General features: G+C 41.3%; 1 long non-coding RNA gene across 1 annotated transcript; it reads left to right on the forward strand.

Moving 5' to 3' along the window:
* Positions 1–286: 286 nt before the first annotated feature.
* LOC138425208 (uncharacterized) lies at positions 287–8,541 on the forward strand. The gene is made up of 3 exons (XR_011251120.1): positions 287–451; positions 6,743–6,799; positions 7,770–8,541. It is a non-coding gene; the product is annotated as an uncharacterized lncRNA (long non-coding RNA).
* Positions 8,542–11,183: the final 2,642 nt, after the last annotated feature.

The raw sequence follows: 11,183 nt of genomic DNA on the forward strand, positions 1-11,183 counted from the left end.
TGTTTGAAATGAGAAGTGAAAACTACTACACCCTAATCAATTTCAAAGCAGGCAAAATACTGAATTCCCTGGAATGCATCAAATAGAACTTTGATACATGCTAGTGATACTGTCGGTAGTAAATCAGATAAATTGTGTATAGAAGGTGTGGATTTTATCACCTCTAGTGATATTATCTTAATATGTCATGCTCTCTCCTCCTTCCCCAAAGCATGCTATTTCATTAATTGTTTTACTTCTGTCTGGGGACTGAAAGCTTGGCCAGCGGCTGTTGATGTTTTGACAGTGCAGGTGAACCGGACAGAAACATCACCCACTTAGAGGCGGAGTGGTGCCGATGATGTCTGTCTCCTCCTCTTAATGCTACAGCCCTTCTCAAGTGTCTGCCGCCCCTTCTGGATGCCTGCAGTTTGTTCCCTGTGAATATCTGAAGAGGTGCTGGGAGCTCACGGTGGGTTACCAAGGGGCTTTGGGCATCTAGCCGTTTGCTCAGACCAATAGCCAACACAGCTACTTGGCAGGCTCCAAGCGAGCACCTTGGCTGCTCTCAGAAGCCTTCTTCTAACCCTGGGCTAATTGTCTCCACTGTGCTGGGCTTTCTTTGTGGACACCTATGAGCTGCAGCTGCATCCAACAGCACCATGACACAGAATCTCACTTGTGTTAGCAAGGCCAGCTTCTGCTCTGAAATGCTCCTAATTAGCTGTTAACACGTGACATCTCCACACACGCACCTCAGTGCAGAGAACAGCCAGTTCATCTTATGCATAGAAGGCTGATGACAAAAGTGAGAAAGAATGAATTGTTTTGATACATTTTGTTCTGAGTAAAAAAAAAAAAGAATATATATATATATGTATATACATATATTTGATGAATTGTATATTGTAGTACTTTGTTGTCCTATATTTCTGATTCCAAACATGAGACCTCAACTGGAATGCTGGGTGGCTGAGAAAACAGAAGGAGAAGAAAAGCTATTTCTTTTTAATCTGTTCTGCAAAGACAGAAAAGCAATTGAAGAGATACTTATTAAAACTCCAACTGGCTCCGTGACCTTGGGCACAATCTTTCTTCTCTTTGGGCCTCAGTGTTTTTCATTTATAAATGAAGGGATTGGATTCTTTTATATATTGAACTAAGAGGTTTCTTTCAGTGTTAAAAACCTGAGATTCGAAGATAGCTACATTCCTGAAACGACGGGGAAGAAAGCCTTTTAAAAAAGCACGACTCCCATTATATGAGGATTTGTTATATCCAACTCAGATTTGGCACCTTTGTACACAGATGGGTGTTAGAAATTTGCAACGAGTCAGGAATATGCTGAAAGATTTAGTAGAAAGAAACAGCATATTGGGTTTTGCATTTAAAAAAAAAACCCAGCAATACTGTTGTTTGAAGGGCTCTGTGCACTGGGAAATTATTATCTCGCATCAAAGAAAACATTTGTTTTATTTATGATTTCATGATCTCAAGTACAACTTTGTAACTGTAGCTGTGACTGGTCCACTGTCAATTCTTGGGACCTGGAGATCTCTAACTCCGGAGGGAAAACAGGAGACTACTGCCTTGTCCTGCATCTCTCAACCCCACACCAAGTGTCTCATCAGGTACCATCTCATGCAGGAATCATATGCAGGACTCATTTCTTACAGTCAGAAAGGCACAACTTGAAAGAACTTTTTCTGCAGACATTTTGAAAGCTGAACTTCTCTTTTATGGGTAGCAGATGAAAGCTCAGTGTTTGATTGCCCGTGACTTTATGGCTAAGATGAATGTTCTCCTCTGCTCCAGCCCCCTTCCCAGGGCACAACCAGTTTTCCTGAAGGGAAGTGGATTAAATTTGTAGATAAGCCAGTGCTGAGGAGAGTGAACGGGCTTAGGAGACTCAAGGGAGGAGAGTTCAAAGCCTCACTATCAGGCTGGGTGGTCTAGGGAGAGTCACCCTCCTTCCCAGAGCTCAGTCTGTCTACTGTATGCAACACTCACATCACTGCCATTTTCAGCAGGAAGCTCCTCGGGTATTTTGTTCTGTGGAAGCATACTGGCCTGGAGTTTTTTTGGTGATCTCCTTTCAAATTCCCAAGAGTGGCTTAAATAAGGAGAGAGATCGTCACTATTAATATAAAGTGATTTTAATATGTCAGGAATCATAAACCAAAGTCAGTTCCATGGTTGAGATAAACCATGCCACCAAGGTCTACATCTCCACGTTTCGAGCCCAGCTTCTGAGAGCGCTAGATGCCAGTGTGATCACATCGCGGCTTCCTTAACACTTTGTGGGCTTCCTTTTGCTGATAGCTTAGTTCCCTGGGACTTCCTGCCCTTCCAGAATCTTTGAATTGTACTCAGTTCAGTTCAGTCGCTCAGTTGTGTCTGACTCTTTGCAACCCCATAAATTGCAGCATGCTTACCTGTCCTTCACCATCTCCCGGACTACACTCAAACTCGTGTCCATTGAGTCAGTCAGCTGTCTCATCCTCTATCGTCCCCTTCTCCTCTTGCCTTCAGTCTTTTCCAGCATCAGGGTCTTTGCAAGATATGTGAAGAAATAGAAGAGTAGTAAAAGGGAAATGAATATAAGTAAATCATAGAAATGGGATTGTTAGTAAAGTCACAAAAGGTAATTAAAGGATGAACTTTACATAGATTCTGAAAAAGCTTCAGTTCAGTTGCTCAGTCGTGTCTGACTCCTTGCGACCCCATGAATCGCAGCACGCCAGGCCTCCCTGTCCATCACCAACTCCCGGAGTTCACTCAGACTCACGTCCATCGAGTCAGTGATGCCATCCAGCCATCTCATCCTCAGTCGTCCCCTTCTCCTCCTGCTCCCAGTCCCTCCCAGCATCAGAGTCTTTTTCAATGAGTCAATTCTTCGCATCAGGTGGCCAAAGTACTGGAGTTTCAGCTTTAGCATCATTCCTTCCAAAGAAATCCCAGGGCTGATCTCCTTCAGAATGGACTGGTTGGATCTCCTTGCAGTCCAAGGGACTCTCAAGAGTCTTCTCCAACACCACAGTTCAAATGCATCAATTCTTCGGTGCTCAGCTTTCTTCACAGTCCAACTCTCACATCCATACATGACCACTGGAAAAACCATAGCCTTGACTAGACGGACCTTTGTTGGCAAAGTAATGTCTCTGCTTTTGAATATGCTATCTAGGTTGGTCATAACTTTTCTTCCATGGAGTAAGTGTCTTTTAATTTCATGGCTGCAGTCACCATCTGCAGTGACTTTGGAGCCCCCAAAATAAAGTCTGACACTGTTTCCACTGTTCCCCCATCTATTTCCCATGAAGTGATGGGACCGGATGCCATGATCTCAGTTTTCTTAATGCTGAGCTTTAAGCCAACTTTTTCACTCTCCTCTTTCACTTTCATCAAGAGGCTTTTTAGTTCCTCTTCACTTTCTGCCATAAGGGTGGTGTCATCTGCATATCTGAGGTTATTGATAGTTCTCCCGGCAATCTTGATTCCAGCTTGTGCTTCCTCCAGCCCAGCATTTCTCATGATGTACTCTGCATATAAGTTAAATAAGCAGGGTGACAATATACGGCCTTGACACACTCCTTTTCCTATTTGGAACCAGTCTGTTGTTCCATGTCCAGTTCTAACTGTTGCTTCCTGACCTGCATACAGATTTCTCAAGAGGCAGGTCAGGTGGTCTGGTATTCCCATCTCTTTCAGAAGTTTCCACAGTTTATTGTGATCCACACAGTCAAAGGCTTTGGCATAGTCAATAAAGCACAAATAGATGATTTTCTGGAACTCTCTTGCTTTTTCGATGATCCAGCAGATGTTGGCACTTTGATCTCTGGTTCCTCTGCCTTTTCTAAAACCAGCGTGAACATCTGGAAGTTCACGGTTCACATATTGCTGAAGCCTGGCTTGGAGAATTTTGAGCATTACTTTACTAGCATGTGAGATGAGTGCAATTGTATGGTAGTTTGAGCATTCTTTGGCATTGCCTTTCTTTGCGATTGGAATGAAAACTGACCTTTTCCAGTCCTGTGGCCACTGCTGAGTTTTCCAAATTTGCTGGCATATTGAGTGCAGCACTTTCACAGCATCATCTTTCAGGATTTGAAATAGCTCTACTGGAATTCCATCACCTCCACTAGCTTTGTTTGTAGTGATGCTTTCTAAGGCCCACTTGACTTCACATTCCAGGATGTCTGGCTCTAGGTGAGTGATCACACCATTGTGATTACCTTGGTCGTGAAAATCTTTTCTGTACAGTTCTTCAGTGTATTCTTGCCACCTCTTAATATCTTCTGCTTCTGTTAGGTCCATACCATTTCTTTCCTTTATTGAGCCCATCTCTGCATGAAATGTTCCTTGGTATCTCTAATTTTCTTGAAGAGATCTCTAGTCTTTCCCATTCTGTTGTTACCATCTACTTCTTTGCATTGATCGCTGATGACTGAACTACGTTATGGGCATATAAAGGGATCATGCCCTTTGACATACAATTTTGATCTTCCTCTCCCTTGTAAATATTTTTTTTTAAATTATTATTATCCAGTCATAGCATGTGGGTCTTGTTTAAGGGCTATTAATAATTCTTCAGGTCTTTTCTATGAGTCTGTTCAGTTAGGATTAGGTCTGGCTGTGAATAACGGAACCCTAAATAAGGTACGGATGTGAGAGTCAGACCATAAAGAAGGCTGAGCACTGAAGAACTGATGCTTTTGAACTGTGGTACTGGAGAGGACTCTGGAGAATCCCTTGGATTCCCAAGAGACCAAACCAGTCAATCCTAAAGGAAATCAACCTTGAATCTTAATTGGAAGGACTGATGCTGAAGCTCCAGTACTTTGGTCACTTGATACAAAGAGCTGACTCAGTAGAAAAGACCCTGATGCTGGGAAAAAGATTGAGGGCAGGAGGAGAAGGGGATGACAGAAGATGCGATGGTTTGATGGCATCACTGAGTCAATGGACATGAGTTTGAACAAACCCAGGGAGATACTGAAGGACAGGGAAACCTGGTGTGCTATATAGTTCATGGGGTCACAAAGAGTCAGACGTGACTTAGTGACTGAACAACAACAGCAAATAATGAAGACCCGCACAGGACAAAGGTCTTACTTCTCTTTCATGCAAAAGAAGCCTGGAGGGCAGGGGTCTAGGAGCACATCAACAGAAGGTCATCGCAGGGACTTCCCTGGTGGGCCAGTGGGTTAAGACAATGCCTTCCAATGCAGGGCGTTCAGATTCAATCCCCAGTTGGGGCTCTAAGATCCCATATGCCTCGTGGCCAAAACACCAAAATATAAAACAGAAGCAATACTGCAACAAATTCAAAAAAGACTTTTAAAAAAAGTTATCACAGACACAGGCTCTCTCATACTGCACATTTTTCTTCGAAGGAATGTACATAGCTCTCTACCAGAGTATAACCTCCTTGAGGGCAGAAATGTATACTTTTCCATCCTCACAGGATCTATAAGAAATAGTCTCTTCAGGATAGGGAGTTTGGGATGGTCATGTACACACTACTATATTTAAAATGGATAACCAACAAGGACCTACTGTATACTACAGGGAACTCTGCTCAGTGTTATGTGGCAGCCTGGATGGAAGGGAAGTCTGGGGGAGAATTGTACATGTATATATATGACCGAGTCCCTTTGCTGTCCACCCGAAGCTACTGCAGCATTGTTAATTGGCTATACTCCAATATAAAATAAAAAGCTGAAAGTCGAGCCAAACAAAAAAATTGTCTCTTCTGTTCCTGCCTATTCTAGCCTCTATATACTTCCCTCCCTTTCAACATTATTCCCTTCCCATAAAATATCTTTTTTGTTAAATGGGGGAGAAACAAGATATGTATTTGTATGTGTTCTTGCAAAAAAAGGAATACTGGAAAGATAAATAAGATACTAATAAAGAAAAATATTTGTCTCTCAAAGGAGAGGTTGTGGGGTAAATGAGAACAAGAATCAAAGCTAGATAGCTAAATATACATCTTTTTTTATGTTGATTTTTTTCACCATGTAAGCATGTTTATAGTAGGAAAAATACACACTAGAAAACTTAAAATGGCAATTGTGCCAACATCTAATTGAGCAACTCATGGTATTATCAGAACCAGACAAGATTTGACCTAATAAAAAAGTCAAGGAAGCCTTCTTGGACCAGGTGGTTCTTGAGTTGAGATCTGAAGAATCAATAGAAATCAGTGGGTCCAGAGAGCAGAAAATATTATAATTAGGTAGGGAAACCTGTGCAAAGGCCCTGTGATGGGGAGGGAAACAGTGCTTAGAAAGAACTGAAGGAAGCAGAATTGCAGGGCCAGCTATGAAACGAGGTTGGACCAATAAGGACAGTCTAGACCACATGAGGCTAGTGGACCATGCTGAGAAATTCTTTTTCTAAAAAAAAAAAAAAAACCAACCAAAAAAACAAAGAGCAATGAGATGCAGTTGAAGGGTTTTAAGGAGGGGGGAAGGAATAGGTCTGGGGGGAGTTTGTGCTTTATTCAGGGGAATATTCATAGTCACTGAAGATACAGAGGGAAAGATGTAGTGTGATTCACTACCTTTGTTCTTAGAAAAAATCATTGGTCCCACCCATCTCCCCAGTTCACCCGTAAAATCACACGTAATGCTTGCTAACAACAGTCTACGTATTTCAATTATGATCCATCAGTTGCTATTTGCTAAAAACATTACACAAATTGCACACAGGATAAAGTTGTTATAGTCAGATTTACATTGGGACTTCTCTTCGTTTCTAGGCAACGTCATTGCACTGGATAATGATGGCTCTGACCCGCAGAGTCTTTCACAATCTGGTGAGTGAAATGAACGAGGGAAACAGTTTCTGTGTGTTCAGGCCAGTATCAGAGCCTATTAGATCCAGCCTGGGAATGAAACCCATTTTTAATGCACCATTTGATAAGAACACTTAACCTCAGTATGTGTTGTAATTAGAGAGATAATTAGAACTTCAGTAGGACCTCTTAAGACTAGGAATATATTTGAAATTCACCTGGAATGAAAATGGCATTATCTAAGACCAATCCAAGGTATTTTCCCTTCCATTTCCACCTTGCCTTCCCTCCATCCCAAAGCTTTCACAGTGTAAGAAGTGGTGAAAAGATAAGAATTTTTATAGGCAGTGCATATCACAGAAGGCTAATGGGTTCAGCTGAAAATTGCTTTATAGTTATTTGAAAAGAGGGGAAAAAAACCCCTTAATTTTGAAAATGAGTTTCAGAGAGGCTGAGTATGAAGAAGATGGACTGTGAGTCATGTATACAGAGAGAAAAAAACTGCTCTTGTGAGAACCCACTCATAAAATGTTAATATATGCATAAGAAAATTGTGTTCCTTAATCTCTGAAGAAACACTTATCACTAAGAACCCTTTAATTCTTTTCCTGTGCTTGTTTATTAGCTTATGAAATTATGTTAATAACCTTCATGTTAATGGTTTGGGGGCTCAAATGACCTGATTTTAATAATGAAGTAATTTATGCAATAAATGCAATCAGCATCTATGAATCTCACTTAACACAAACAGTACTGGTGATTAGCCAGTGCTAAAACAAGTGACTGCCAGTGTGGGGCAATGCATGTTTTTCTGCAGAGAAAACAAATCTTGCTGGCAAGTGATGGGCAGGGGCAGTGGGGCTGGGTGTTACTCAGGGCATGTGATATGAGCTGCAGCTCTTAGCTGCATAAGCTTTGGTAGAGAGGTTGAGCCTGAATCCAAGCATAATTTACAAACTGTAAGATGAGTCTGGTACTTCACCAACTACAGAGTACATCTACATAGGAGATGCATCCATGACAAGGAGCATGTGTATGCTGGGAGTGCAGTGATGTCCTGGAGGAAAACGCGGGAGCCCAGAAAACAGCAAATGAAGGAACAGCCAACAGCTGCCTAGGAGGGAGCAGAGTGGCCGTGGAGGAAGGCCTCCAGGAGATGGAGGGGACCCCCAGGAAGAATGGAGGGTTCCCCACCCTGTCATCGGAAAACCCAAGTCCTGCGATAAGCTGGGTGCTAGTATTACTCAGCTACGGCTTTTTGAGAGTATTATGCTGAATTACTCTTTATCCTTTGCTTTGTTTTCTTACTTCTTTACATTCCTTACAGATCTAAAGCTTAGAAACAACTAATTGACACCCTTATACGTTCATTGACGTGCAAAGACACACTTTAACCATGTGAGCTAGAGGAGATTTTTTCTCCTTTCTTTCTTCAGTAATTCCTAGGAAACAAATTTCCATTTCTTTCTCTTATGGTTTAGATATTTCTCTTAAAAATTCTACCTCCTTCCTGGGACTTCCCTGGTGATCCAGTGGTTAAGAATTCACCTTGCAATGCAGGGGACGTGCATTTGATCTGTGGTCAGGGAACTAAGATCCCACATGGCATGCGGCAGTGAAGCCCACATACTACAGCTACTGAGCCTGTGCCACAGCTGGAGAGTCCGTATGCCGCAATGAAAGAGTCCGCATGATGCAAAGTAGAGTCTGCTTGCTATAACTAAGACCTGATGCAGCCAAATAAATAAATATTAAAACAAAAATCTATCTCCTTCTTGGGACCTCCCTGGTGGTTCAGTGGCTAACATTTCAAACTCCCAATGCAGGGGGCGTGGGTTCGATCCCTAGTCAGGGAACTAGATTCACATGCCACAACTAAAGATCCCACATCCTCCAACTAAAAAGATCATGGACACCACAGTGAAGATCAAAGATCCCCAGTGTTGCGACTAAGATCTGGCATACATCATACTTAAATATTTTAAAAATTCTGTCTTCTTCTCAGATAAAATTTACCAAGCTGTTCTCTGACTTCTAGAAATAAAGATAGATGTAGTCATCGCCTCTTCTTACTGACCCTGTAAAACCACAACCAGGGGTGAGAAGGGATGCAATAGCCTTTGTACAATACCCTGTGTTTCCGGCAGGGTCGAAACACCACAGTGCGAACCTTCCAGCATTTTGATCTTTACCCTGAACACTGACATAAGATTTTTTTTTTACCTGTTCAAAGGCACTGGTGGGGTACTTGGCAGAATGATCTATCTCCCCGCAAAAAAGATTTACTTCAAATACACTTTTGGCACAATGTTAAGTCAAAACAAAAAGTAGAATATTAATTTAGCTAAATGATAAACTGAGATGCCACAGAGAAAGCACTGGCTTAGAAATCAGACTTCCTGGGTTCCTAACTTAGTTTCTACTCTCACTGTTTGTGGGACTGGTTAAAGTACATGACTCTTTCAGACATATTTACTTCTAAGTTTCTATATTTTAATGAATGGACATTAACTTTATGACAAAATCATAAAGCACATAATTTTGGAAAATATACATAAAACTTACCCTGTAAGAAGATAAATCTTCAGTGGAATTTTAACTCTTCATCAGTTGTAAATTGGTTATATTGAAAAACAGGTCACCCAAACTCTTGTATCTCATATGAAATCTCACCCAAACTCTACCCTTTTTTGGGGGGATCTGCATAAAGTTTATCCTGATTTTACCATCTCAGAAAGCATGAAGTAAAATGCCTTTGAGAGTCTTCATGTGCAATCCACAGTCAGAGCTGCTATTCACAATTCCACAATTTAGAAAATTAGAAGTGATATTAATACCTTGCTCGTTGCAGCACTCAAATCTCTACTCACAGGTTGTCAAGTCAAGTGACATGCTTCAACACCACCAGTGCATTAATCCTCACCACTGAGAAGCAACTGCAACTGTCCCAATTATAGATAAAAATATCTTCCAAGAGACCTAGTACCTGCTTTGTCCACGTCTTCAAGCACAAAATCTAGAATCATGGTCCACTGCAAAAATCGCAATACAGGTATGTCTTCATCCATCAGCATTCTCATCAAATGTGGGCTTAACCTATGATATCACAAATAAATTAATTAATAAAATTGCAAGGACACATACTCTTTGCAAAAGAAATAACTCTTAAAGCTATTTGTCATCTTTCTGCATACAAAACCTTGAGAATTTTTTTTTCTCTAGCCAGAAAGCACTGTAAACAAGAAAGAGGCTATATACTTTTTCCTAATTATAATGTAAAAAGTAGAGATCTAAGCTAAGTCTTCCTTTGACTCTCAGCAATGGCATCTAAGATGCGTGGTTTTGATGGAACTCCATCCTGTTGAGTTTTGATGGAATTCCACAGCTTTTTAACATTTTTTCTAAACTCTTACCACTCTTTCTGTAGGTGCATTTCCTCTCACCTGTTTGAGCTCCCAGGCTCACAAAGACCCTTTCTTCCACTTTGGTGGCAAACACTGAGCCCTGCAAAGCAGGAAGAAAAAGTGGTTGGTGGAGCAGTGGATGGGTGGTAGGTGGAGCTCATCTCTCCCACTCTGCTTCCGGTCTCTCTCCTCTATTTTGCAGTACGTGTACTCTCCAACCTTCAAGAAACTTTGGCCAGATTACAGCCACCTCAACCATCTTGAGAGACTGTGTAAAATTATCCTTTGGGTGGAAAAAAAAAAAATCCTCTTTCCAGCTTTGGTGTTGAGATAGCCATCATGTTGAGAGACACTGTGCTTCCTACTGCAGTGAGGGATGTAGTAACCAACTCATCCCCTTCTTCTGAGTTTATCTCTGCTCCTAGTAAGCCAGGAGTTACTCACACCTTCTCATTCCATGGTTCAAAACATGTTCCTTCTTCTCTGCTCTGAATGGAAGCATTTTCAAAAATCACTGCTGTTGTGTAATATCTACAGGCCATTATGGGGACCTCCCTGGTGGTTCAGTGGCTGAGACTCCATGCTTCCACTGCAGGAGGCATGGGTTCCATCCTTGGTCAGGAAACTAAGATCCCACATGCCTTGTGGTTCGGTCACATAAACTGGCCATTATGTCAAAGGAAATAAAATTAATTAAAACAAAAAATCAGTTTCTTTTAAACTTTAGCTCCATATTTTTTAAAAAAAAAAAAGGAAAATATGATCCCCTTCAGGCCAGGAAGATAAGACAAAGTCCCTTTAAGCATGCATTTCTGTTGTGCGCGCCACACCTTACTGTACTCTTTTTGGCAGTGCAGAAAACTCTGACTTGTTTTGTATTTAAACTGACTTATAATGAATGGGTAACCAAAAAAAAAAAAAAAAGAGAGAGAGAGATTTCCTCTTGCTAACAAAACTATTCCTGGGATACATGAATATATTTTTATACTCACCGCCAGAAA

The sequence above is a fragment of the Ovis canadensis genome, chromosome 20 (assembly GCF_042477335.2).
Source record: "Ovis canadensis isolate MfBH-ARS-UI-01 breed Bighorn chromosome 20, ARS-UI_OviCan_v2, whole genome shotgun sequence".
NCBI lineage: Eukaryota > Metazoa > Chordata > Mammalia > Artiodactyla > Bovidae > Ovis > Ovis canadensis.